Here is a 10,820-nt window from a genome sequence, read left to right as displayed (position 1 = left end):
ATTCTATTTCCAAATAAGATCACAGAGTGAAGTACTAGAGGTTAGAATTGCAGAATAGGGACTGGAGTGATAACACAGCGGGTAGGGCATTTGCCTTGCACGCGGCAGACCTGGGTTCGATTCCCAGCATCCCATATGGTCCCCTGAGCACTGCCAGGAGTAACTCCTGAGTGCAGAGCCAGGAACCCCTGTGCATCGTTGGGTGTGACCCAAATAAATACATAAATAAAAATTAATTAATTTTAAAAAAGAATTTCAGAATATTTTTGTAAGAAGGAACACAATTCAACTCATAGCAGTTATAATAGAAAATACTCGACTAGTTTTCCATTTATCATTTTAAGATGAAAGATGCATTGTTCAACAGCATTATGGTAGGTGGATGGTATTTTGATTACTAGCAATTATTAGACTCTGTAGTACAGTTGGTTTCTTCCTAGGTATGAAATTCATAACCAGCCATGAAAAATTCCACTTTCTTCAGTGAGTTCATCCTCCTTGGGCTATCTGCTGACCCGCAGATCCAGACCGTGCTCTTCGTGCTATTTCTCGGGATTTACCTCCTAGCCCTGGTGGGAAATGTGGTGATCACACTGGCAATCAGAGGAGATCCTCACCTCCACACACCCATGTACTTCTTCCTTGGACACTTGTCCTTCCTAGATGTCTGCTTTGCCTCGGTTACCATGCCCAAAATGCTCCAGAACTTTCTGTCTCCGAAGAAAACCATCTCAGTGTGGGGCTGCTTTACCCAGAGTTTCTTTTTTCTCCTCTCTGGGTGTGCTGAAGCCAGTCTTCTCTCCGCCATGGCCTATGACCGCTATGCTGCCATCTGCCACGCCCTGCTCTACACCGTGATCATGAACCGGTCTCTTCGCACAGCAATGGTCAGTGGAGCATGGATGATGGGCTTTCTGAACTCACTCGTGAATAATATTTTCATCTACAAGTTGTATTTCTGTGGGCCCAGCATCATCCACCACTTCAGCTGTGAGCTGCCTTCCTCATTTCCTCTATCCTGTACCGACCCCACTGCCAACAAGTTCCTTCTGGCAGGGTCCAGTGCGTTTCTGGGGCTGCTGACTCTTCCCCGATCCTCTTCTCCTACTCTCGAATCGTTTCTGCTATTCTGCACATCCGTTCCTCTGGAGGCCAAGGGAAAGCCTTCTCCACCTGCTCCTCCCACCTCACGGTGGTGCTCTTGTTCTATGGGACGGCTCTGTCCCGGTACATCAGCCCTGCCTCGGGTTCAGTGTCGGAGCGAGTGGTGTCCATTCAGTACAGCGTCATCACCTCCCTGCTGAACCCGCTCGTCTACAGCCTTAAGAACCAGGAGGGGGAGGCAGCTCTGCAGAGAATGCTGAGGCAACCAATGTGCAGCTCTAAGAAGGGATTCTGAGACAGAGAATGGGGAGGAGAGATGTTCCTTAACACCTTGAGAAGAAAAAAGACACTTGAGGTCAGTTATCTGAAAGTATCATCCACAAACCAGTAGTAACAACAGTAGCATCTGCAACTTTGCTAGAGATTCGCAGCTCAAGCCCTGATTTACTGACTCCGAAACCCTCTGTGTGGAGCTGAACAATCAGATGCATGCTGAAGTTTGAGAAATCACGTTTGAGAAGATTCTGGTGAAAGATAGCATAATGACATTTTCAAACCCTTTCTAAATGAAAGAGCTGTTCGTTAAAATAGTGGAGAATATGTGATTGCGTGATTTTATGAACTTCTTTTCTCTGCAAGACTGTAACAGAGGTTGAGGGGGGAGAAGCCTACATTATATTGGGGTGTTAGAGAGAGGAGAAGCTGTCCACTGACGGCTAACTCAGCCCATTCATTCCTGCTACCAATATTTGAGAACTATTATTCTTTTTCCTTTACATGTTTTATATTGTTGCAATTAAGCTAACAAGTTTACAATCATGTTGGCATTTATTTTTTATGTGTTTGATATATAGTTACCACATATCACCACCACTAATATGCATAAGACCCACCCAAAAAAGGTGATTATGTGACTTCCAGTCCTTCGCCTTCCTTCTTCCTCTGCTTGGTAATTTCAGTTTCATAAGCCAAGGCCAAGGTTTTGTTATCACCCAATTCTCTCTTGTTTTGTTTCTCTGTACATCACAGATGAGTGAGATCATTATTTGTCATTCTTTCCTTGACCAATTTTAATTACCATGATACCTTCTGGTTCAAGTTACAATAGCATGCATGATTTTTTTCTTATATCTAGTACGTGAGTGGATGCCACAACTTTTGTCTCTACTCACTTGTCACTAAGTACTCAGGTTGTTTCTAGATCCAACTGAAATCAGTGTGCATGACGTCTTTTTTAATTCATGGTTTGAGTTTTGGGGCAGAGCTATTATTCTAAAAGTTTCTTCAAAAATTAACACAGCATAAAGTCAAGGGAAAGATGCTTCAGAAGAGTGATTCACAGTCTTTTCTTCCCCTCACCTGAGACCACAAAAAGACGGGAAACAGGAAACACTCAGGCTGGAGGGTAGTACTCGACTAGTTTGCGCATAAAACCCTACTAATAACAGTTTGTAAACCATGAAGCCTAAAATAATTTTTTTTAATTATTCAATTCAAATTCTTAATTCAAATTCCTTCTTAATTCAAATTCATCCCATTACTGTGACTGATTAAAAGTAACCTATTTGTTCCAGAAAGAGTGACACCAGAGGCTATGGCAAAATCAATAATGCTACTAAATTGGCATGTCATGCGTCCATGATTTCGCTGAGAACACCTATTCCTTTGTTGCCTGAACCTTATTTCCTGGACAATGTTTTTTTTTTTTCTTAAATTTTTATTAGTGAAACACCATGAGGTACAGTTGTAGACTTACAAATTTTTGTGCTTGGGTTTCAGTTATACAATGATGGAACACCCATCCCTCCACCGGTGCCCATTCTCCACCACCACCAGTCCCAGTATCCCTCGCTCCCCCCATTCCCCCATCCCCCCCACCTCTGTGGCAGGGCATTCCCTTTTGTTATCTTTCTCCTTTTGGGTGTTGTGGTTTGCAAAAGAGGCATTGAGTGGCAATCATGTTTGGTCGATAGTCTACTTTCAGCATGCTTCTCCCATCCTGAGAGGATCCTCCCCAACACCCTTTATTTGGTGCTCCCTTCTCTGTCTGGGCTCCCTTTTCCCCAGCATGTGTGTCTGGCCTCCAGGCCATGGAGTGAACCTCCTGGTACTGATCTCGGCCATTCTTGGGTGTTAGTCTCCTATTTTGTTACGTTATGTTCCCCAGATGAATGCAATCTTTCTATGTCTGTCCCTCTCTTTCTGACTCATTTCACTTAGCATGATGCTTTCCATGTAGTACCACTTGTATATGAATTTCATGACTTCATCTTTTCTAACAGCTGCATAGTACTCCATTGTGTAGATGTACCAAAGTTTCTTTAACCAGTCATCTGTTCCCAGGCACTCAGGTTTTTCCAGATTCTAGCTATTGTAAAGAGTGCTGCAATGAACAGACAAGTGCAGATGTCACTTTGACTATACTTTTTTGCCTCTCTGGGATATATTCACAGGAGTGGTATTGCTGGATCAAATGGGAGCTCAATTTCTCATTTTTTGAGGATCGTCCATTCCTGGACAATGTTTAAGGAACTCTGGAGAGTGCCTTCTTAATTCAAATATTTTGCCACTATCTGATTTTTCTCATTCATCCTGGAGAATAACAAGCCCCTCTGAAAGTCCATTTTTTAACTGAAAAGGTAGTTTTTTAAAAAAAAGTATTTTGGGCTTCATAGTTTACAAACTGTTATTAGTAGGGTTTTATGCACAAACTAGTCGAGTACGACCCTCCATCCTGAGTGTTCCATTCTCTCCACGGTTGCAGTGTCTCTCTCTTAACCCCTCCCTGTAGTAAGCTTCTTCCTGAAGACTATTTCTAAATTCTAAGTTTTTCATTGTAATTGGGCATTTGTTATTTCCCTACAATGATTCTTTATATTCCACATATGAAGGAGATCACTCTGTGTCTGACCTCCTCCCTATTACTTCTCTCAGCATGTTACTCTTCAGATCCATCCACATAGCAGAAATTTTTGTGATTTCGTGTTTCTTTGAGCCAAGTAGTATTCCATTGTGTATAGGTACCATAGTTTATTCAGTTATCTGTTCTTGGACACTTAGGTTGCTTCCATGGTTTGGCTATCATGAATAGTCCTACAACGAATGTAGGAGCGCAGTTGAGTTTTCTGAGTAGAGTTTTTGGGCCTTTTGGGTTGAAGCCCAGAAGTGGAATTGCTGAGTCATATGGAAGCTCAATTCTTCATTTTTTCTTAGAAGTATCCAGTGCCCATCTTGCTTCCCAAATAGCTTGAAACAACTGACATTACCACCAGAGTGGATAAGGGTCCCTCTATACCCAAATCCGCATCCACATTGAATGGTTTTGTTCTTTTCCGTGTGTAACAACCTCACTGATGTGAGATGTTTTGATTTTCATTTCCGTGATGATACATCATGAAGAATTTTTTTTTCATTTACCTTTTTGGCCATCTGCCTTCTTTGAACACGTTTCTGTTTATCTTTTCTCCCATTTTTATGGGATCAGCTGTTTGTTTTCACTATAGTTTTATTAGTGCTTTATATATCTTGAATATAACCCCTTTACCTGATGAGTGCATTTTTAATTATCTGCTATGTCACGCTTACAGAGAAAATAATAAACGCTGTACTCAACCCTTAAGAACTAAAGCATTTTGGAACCATAGAATTTTTGTGGTGTTTGCCTTTGTGTGCTCTTTACCTTTCCCCAGAAAAAACACTCTCCTGAATGAGTGTTCATTCCCTTGATTCCATTTTATTCACTCCAAAAGAAAATCCTATGCCTAGATAAATTTTTTCTATTCTTTTAATTTATATACATAAAATTATACAAGGTTTTTTTTCTATGAGTTGCTTCTTTCACTTACCCTTATTTATTCTTGTGTTTTCAGGAATATTTTTGTAAGCAACATGGAGATGCACTTATTTTTTCTGGCTCAAAATTTATTTTTTTAAAGAGAATTTAATCAAGAATCATTGGTATATCCAGTTCCACTTCAATTTTTCATGGGTCTTCTTTATCTTCCTTTTATTTCTCTTCTTTCTCTGTCTCACTTTAATTTCTCTGTTGTTGGTTTCGGTGTGGAGGAACCACATCCGTCAGTGCTCAGTACTACTTCCAACCTGGGGGTTGCGGGGGCCACTTCTGCTAGTACTCAGGGGACTGTGTGGTCCTGGGAATCAAAATCAAATCCATTGCTTGCACTGAGCTATCTATCTGACACTGCTTATCTATTCTGTTCAGGGTAACTTATCTTTATGTAGGAGGAACCTCCCAAGAGGTACTCAGGGAACTGGAGTTACTGCAATACTTAACCAAACTAACTGAATGCTCCTATGCAGTTTTTGTTAGGGTCCTGTGGTAGTAGGGACCACCAGGATTATAACCATCAATGCTCAGGGACCGCCAGTGGTAAATTCAGCTAAGTTCATTGGGCTATTTCTTTGGGGGATTGGTGTTGGGTCCCATCCTACCTATCCCTCTTTGTCACCCTACCTGTCTCTTTTATCATATTAACTTACTTAATAAACTGTAAAATTAATGCCTTTGTCTTCTTCCAAAACTATATATAGACCCTAAAACACCTTAACTCCAAGAACACCATCCTAAATTTGTAAGTTTCCAGTACAATACTTGACTTCTTCCCTTTACCTCGCAAATTATTACTACCTGTTTATTCAGTTTGTCTTTTTATTTACCCAGATATTTATCTTAGATTTTCTAAAATACTATTATTCATATGATATTTAGAATTTTCTTCGAAACTTGGCTTACGAAAATTGCATTTACAAAGGTATAAAATACAGAAACGAATATAGTACCACAACGATATTTTACAATTTATGGTTAAAATATAAGACTTAAGATCGTTTGCATTTTCTATAGAAGAGCTATATTATATTCCATGACAATAAAATAATATCTTAACAGTATAATCACAAACAGAAATACTGACTTTTCTGAAGAATGTCGTCATTACTTTTGGGATCATTTTCTTAAATCATAGTACATGGTACCTGCATGTGTCTTTTGTGGAAGTAATTCAAAACACTTTGCAAATGTTGAATCTTGGGATATCAATGACAAAAACCACATTTTAATAATTAATGGTGGTAATAGTACCCACAAACCATCTCGCTCTCTTTTATCTTTTACCTTTTCTTTTCCTCCTCCCCCTCCTTCTTATCCTTCTCTTTCTCCTTCCTCTCCTTCCCCTCCTTCTTCTTGTATCCTTCCATCTCCTCCCTCTTTTCTGAGAAAAGGGAGGAACAGTGCTAGGCCATGAGAAGGGGAACTAAGTGTGATGAAGAAAGATGTTACCAGGAGGTTGGGTCCTGCTCCGGGAGCCCCAGATAAACCCAGCAAACATATCCGTGGTGCTGGAATATTCTCACCCTGTTGTTATGACTAGAATTTTTAATTTAAGATCATTTTCTTATGTCCAAATATCATCCCTTAGAATTTTTTTTTTGGTCTTTTGGGTCACACCCAATGATGCACAGGGGTTATTCTTGGCTCATACACTCAGGAATTACTTTTGGCGGTGCTTGGGGGGCCATATGGGATGCTGGGAATCAAACTCCAGTCGGCCGCATGCAATGCAAATGCCCTACCTGCTATACTATCACTCAGCCCCATCCCTTAGAATTTTTTAAAGTTGAAGTTCTATTCTTGCAAATAGAGTACATTTCATTCTGCTTGTTACTAAAGAGTCACTCCCACTCTAAATTAAAATCTTTTCTTGAGGCATTTTGTACTATACACAGCATGAATTCAGAGTTCAAATTTGCATGACTGATAGCTGTTATGAATTTCTAAATTATCTTCTTCCTATACCTAACTCCTATGTTAGAAAGGTCAATTTTCTCCTGGTGCCTATGTACATGCTATATTGTGTATCACCCACACTTATGCTGAAGTTGTAGCCTCTTCTGAGGCTACAATATACATTATGCAATTATATAGTTATAATGTATACAATTATACAATTATAATGTATAGAAGTCTATAGTTGCATTATATGGAGTTAAAGGCACGCAAACAAATTATTTCAAATATACAAATTTCTCCTGGAAGTTAGCTTTTTATTTATTTCTGAGGCAACAAACTGAGTTCTTCAAATAACATGGGATCCTGGGACCAGGAATATAGCTCAAGGGTGTGGAGCACATACTTTGCATGTAGAAATTCCTTAATCAATTAAATCCCTAGAATCACAAGCCCCATAGACTTAATACCTGTTGGTTTAGTGCCAGTGAATTGGTCTATAGGCAATCAGCACCATAGTGCTGGCCCTAACTCCAGCTTGTCAGACTCACACTGCTGGGTTGACCAGGGATCCCATATAGAAAAGAAAAAGAGGTCCTCATAAAAAAAATATAGAAACATGTCTTATCAACAATTTTATTTCTCTATAACTTCATCTTTAAGGAACAAGCACTGTTCCTTAAAGTTATACTTAGGAAGTAGAATTAAGGCAATACACTAACATTTTAAATTGACTAATAAGGGAAAAAGCAACAATCCTGAATGATTTAATTTGATTTAGGTTGATATAAACTTTTCTATAATTATATATCATTAGCATTTTTATCTGTTTTTTTTCTGCAAATAATTTGTTAATTTGCTAATTGGCACTTTTGCACTTACAAACTGATCTGCATTTTAGGCTGTTTCTTTAGGTAAAGGTTTACAGAAGTAAAATCATCCTAATACGTCCTGGTCATTAAAGGGAATGAAAGATAAAGTCACTAACAAAAAGTATCTGGAAACTATATTCACGTTGCTGAAAAATCATTGGTTGTTCCACATTACTGAACAACATATGAACAACATACTAAACAAAAAGAAAATCTAGAAGAAATAAAATAGTCCCTTAAATCAGCAAGAATAAAGACATATGCTATCCTAACCTATGGGATATAGAAAAATCTGTAAGAAGAGGTTCACAGAAATGCATACTTAAGTTAGGAAACAAAACATTCATATAAATAACAATGTAAATATATCAAGGAACTGGAAAATGAATGCCAAAAAAAATTGGTGTGACTAAAGGAAAAAGAATAAAGTTCAGAGCAAAGTCAGAGAGATAGTACAGCAGATCTGCCTTGCAGACAGCCAAAACTCCCTCAAACCCTGCCAGGCGTCATCCTGAAGCACAGAGCCAGGAGTAAGCTCTGAGCACGTGGAGGATATAACCCAGCCACCCCATCCCCCGACAAGAACAAAAATAAAATAAATAGAAATGTAAAAGGTAATACAAAGTATCAAAGATTTTTCAAAAAACATAAAGGAAATTGAAATATTCTTAGCTAAACTCTTGATTTTAAAAAAGAAAACTAATAAATCAGATCAGAAATGGAAGGTAATAAATTCCAACAGGTTCCACAGAAACAAATGATAAAAGATAACAATAAATAACTTTGTGCATCTAAATTAGAAAGCCCTGTAAAAAGGAATGAATTTTCAGAATTATGCAATCTCCCAAGACTGAATTAGGAGGAAATAAAGAATCTAATAAGCCAACTTCTAGTAATAAAAATGAAACTAATTTAAAAAATTTCCCACAAAACAGGGGTTGGAGCAATAGTACAGAGCACTTGCTTTGCACACAGCTGACCCAGATTCCATCTCCATCATCCCATTTGGTCTACCAAGCCCTGGAGCAATGACATTTGAGTACAGAAGCCAGGAGAAAATCCTGAACAATGCAGGGTGTGAACCAAAAGCACAAGAAAACAAACAAATAAATTTCCTACAAAACAAAACTCAGGTCTAGAAAGGTTCACTACTAATAAACCTTCTAACAAATCTTCACTTATAAATGGATGGACATGGAGAGTATCATGCTGAGTGAAATGACTCAGAAGGACATACACAGAATGGCTGCACACATTTGTGGAATATATATTTAAAAAATCCCATAATATGAGACGAATACCCAAGGACAGTAGAAACAAGGGCAAGGAGGATTAGCCTACCTTGGAAGACTGCCTCAAGCTCTGGGGGAGAAGGCAATTGGGATCAAGAAGGGACCATTACAACAAAGACAGTTGGAAATGATCACTCTGGATAAGAACTGCATGCTGAAAGTAGGTAAAGGAACAAACAGGATAACCTCTCAGTATCTGTGCTACAGACCATAATGCCCAGAAGGAGAGAGAGAGAGAGAGAGAGAGAGAGAGAGAGAGAGAGAGAGAGAGAGAGAGAGAGATGGAGACAGAGACAGAGACAGAGACATGGAGAGAGAAAGAGAGAAAGGGAGGGTGGGAGGGAGGGAAGGAAATAAAGGGAGAATAGGAGGGAGGGAGGGAGGGAGGGAGGGAGGGAGGGAGGGAGGGAGGGGGACTGTCCACCATAGAGCCATAGAGGCAAGCTGGGGCGGGGGTTGGGGGTGGGGGAAATAGGAAGGATACTGGGGTCATTGATGGTGGTGGGAAATGGACACTGGTGGAGAGAGGGGTGTTGGAGGGGAAAAGAATTCTTTATGTTTCCATGAGGTCAACATAATTCCAATACTAAAAAGATGACTGTGATATCTTACTTAAATATATAGATATATATCACTATCCATGGTGAACCCATAGATATTCAATAAAATCTTAACCAAATTCTACAATTAATTTAAGTGGTCATGTATAATGACCAATTGTTTACCACTTATTACAGGGGAACAAGGACAGTTAGTTAACATAACTGTTATAGTTCACAATCACGATCAGGACCATCCTGTTGTTCGTCGATTGCCTCGAGCAGGCCCCAGTAACATCTCCTTAGTCCTAGCCCTGAAATTTTTTAAAAAGGTGCCATATTCAAGTCTCTTTCAGGGTTTGGAGAATGAGACCCATCATTGTTACTGGTATTTGGCATATTGGGTACGCCATGGGGAGTTTGCCAGACTCTGCCGTGTGGACAAGTTACATTCGATAGCCTGCCAGTTTGTCCAAAGTAGGAATGAGATAATAAGATGTCCGGGAGCTGGGTTTTATAGTCTCGGAGCCTTGGCCTTTGATGGGATTACACTGCTTGTGGGTGTGACCCCCGCCTACTGGAATTTGGAGGATCTGGGTGGAGGATGCTCAGCCCTAATCCGAGCAGGCTTGGAGATCTCAGCCCCAGGACCCACATTGCCTTTGTTCCTCTGCGGGTACCTTCATGCATGTGGAGAGTGATCTCAGCATGGTGGTGGCTGGTTCTGAAAGTCTTCGGCTGCCAGAGCCCTGGTCAGGGCGGGGAGGGAAACTCAACCCATTACCCTCTAAGGGGCCCCGGCGAGGACAGCCAGGACAGTCAGGAGACTCTGCTATATATATATAACAGTTTATATAACTATGTTATAAACTGTTATAGTTATATAACATATATTAAGTATCTATAACTCTATAACTATAGATAACTATTGATAGTTATAAACTATATATTAACATATGTAGTTAATATATATTAATTAATGTTACTTAATCTATCACCTCTACAAAATAAGAAATTAAAATCATATTATGACAGCAGATTCAGAGAAAGATTTTGGTAAGATTCGTTGTTTTGAAGGTGTTGTGATTTTTTTGGTTCTTGAGTTGTTTTTTTTTAGCTTTTGGAGGGTACACCTGGTGGTGCTCAGGAATTTCTTCTGGATCTGTGCTCAAAAATCATTCCAAGCAATGCTCAGGGGACCACATGGGATACCAGAGATCAAACCAGGGTCAGCCATATGCAAAGCAAGCTCCCTACCCTTTGTACT

General features: G+C 39.6%; 1 pseudogene; it reads left to right on the top strand.

The window, feature by feature from the left end:
• Window positions 1–461: 461 nt before the first annotated feature.
• LOC130027110 (olfactory receptor 8S1-like) lies at window positions 462–1,399 on the top strand (annotated as a pseudogene).
• The last annotated feature ends 9,421 nt before the right edge of the window (window positions 1,400–10,820 follow it).

This window comes from Sorex fumeus, unplaced genomic scaffold (assembly GCF_029834395.1).
Source record: "Sorex fumeus unplaced genomic scaffold, SorFum_2.1 ptg000036l, whole genome shotgun sequence".
Classification (NCBI taxonomy): Eukaryota; Metazoa; Chordata; class Mammalia; order Eulipotyphla; family Soricidae; genus Sorex; species Sorex fumeus.
The sequence above is the reverse complement of the archived record's forward strand: the minus strand, read 5'-3'. Positions and strand labels throughout refer to the sequence as shown.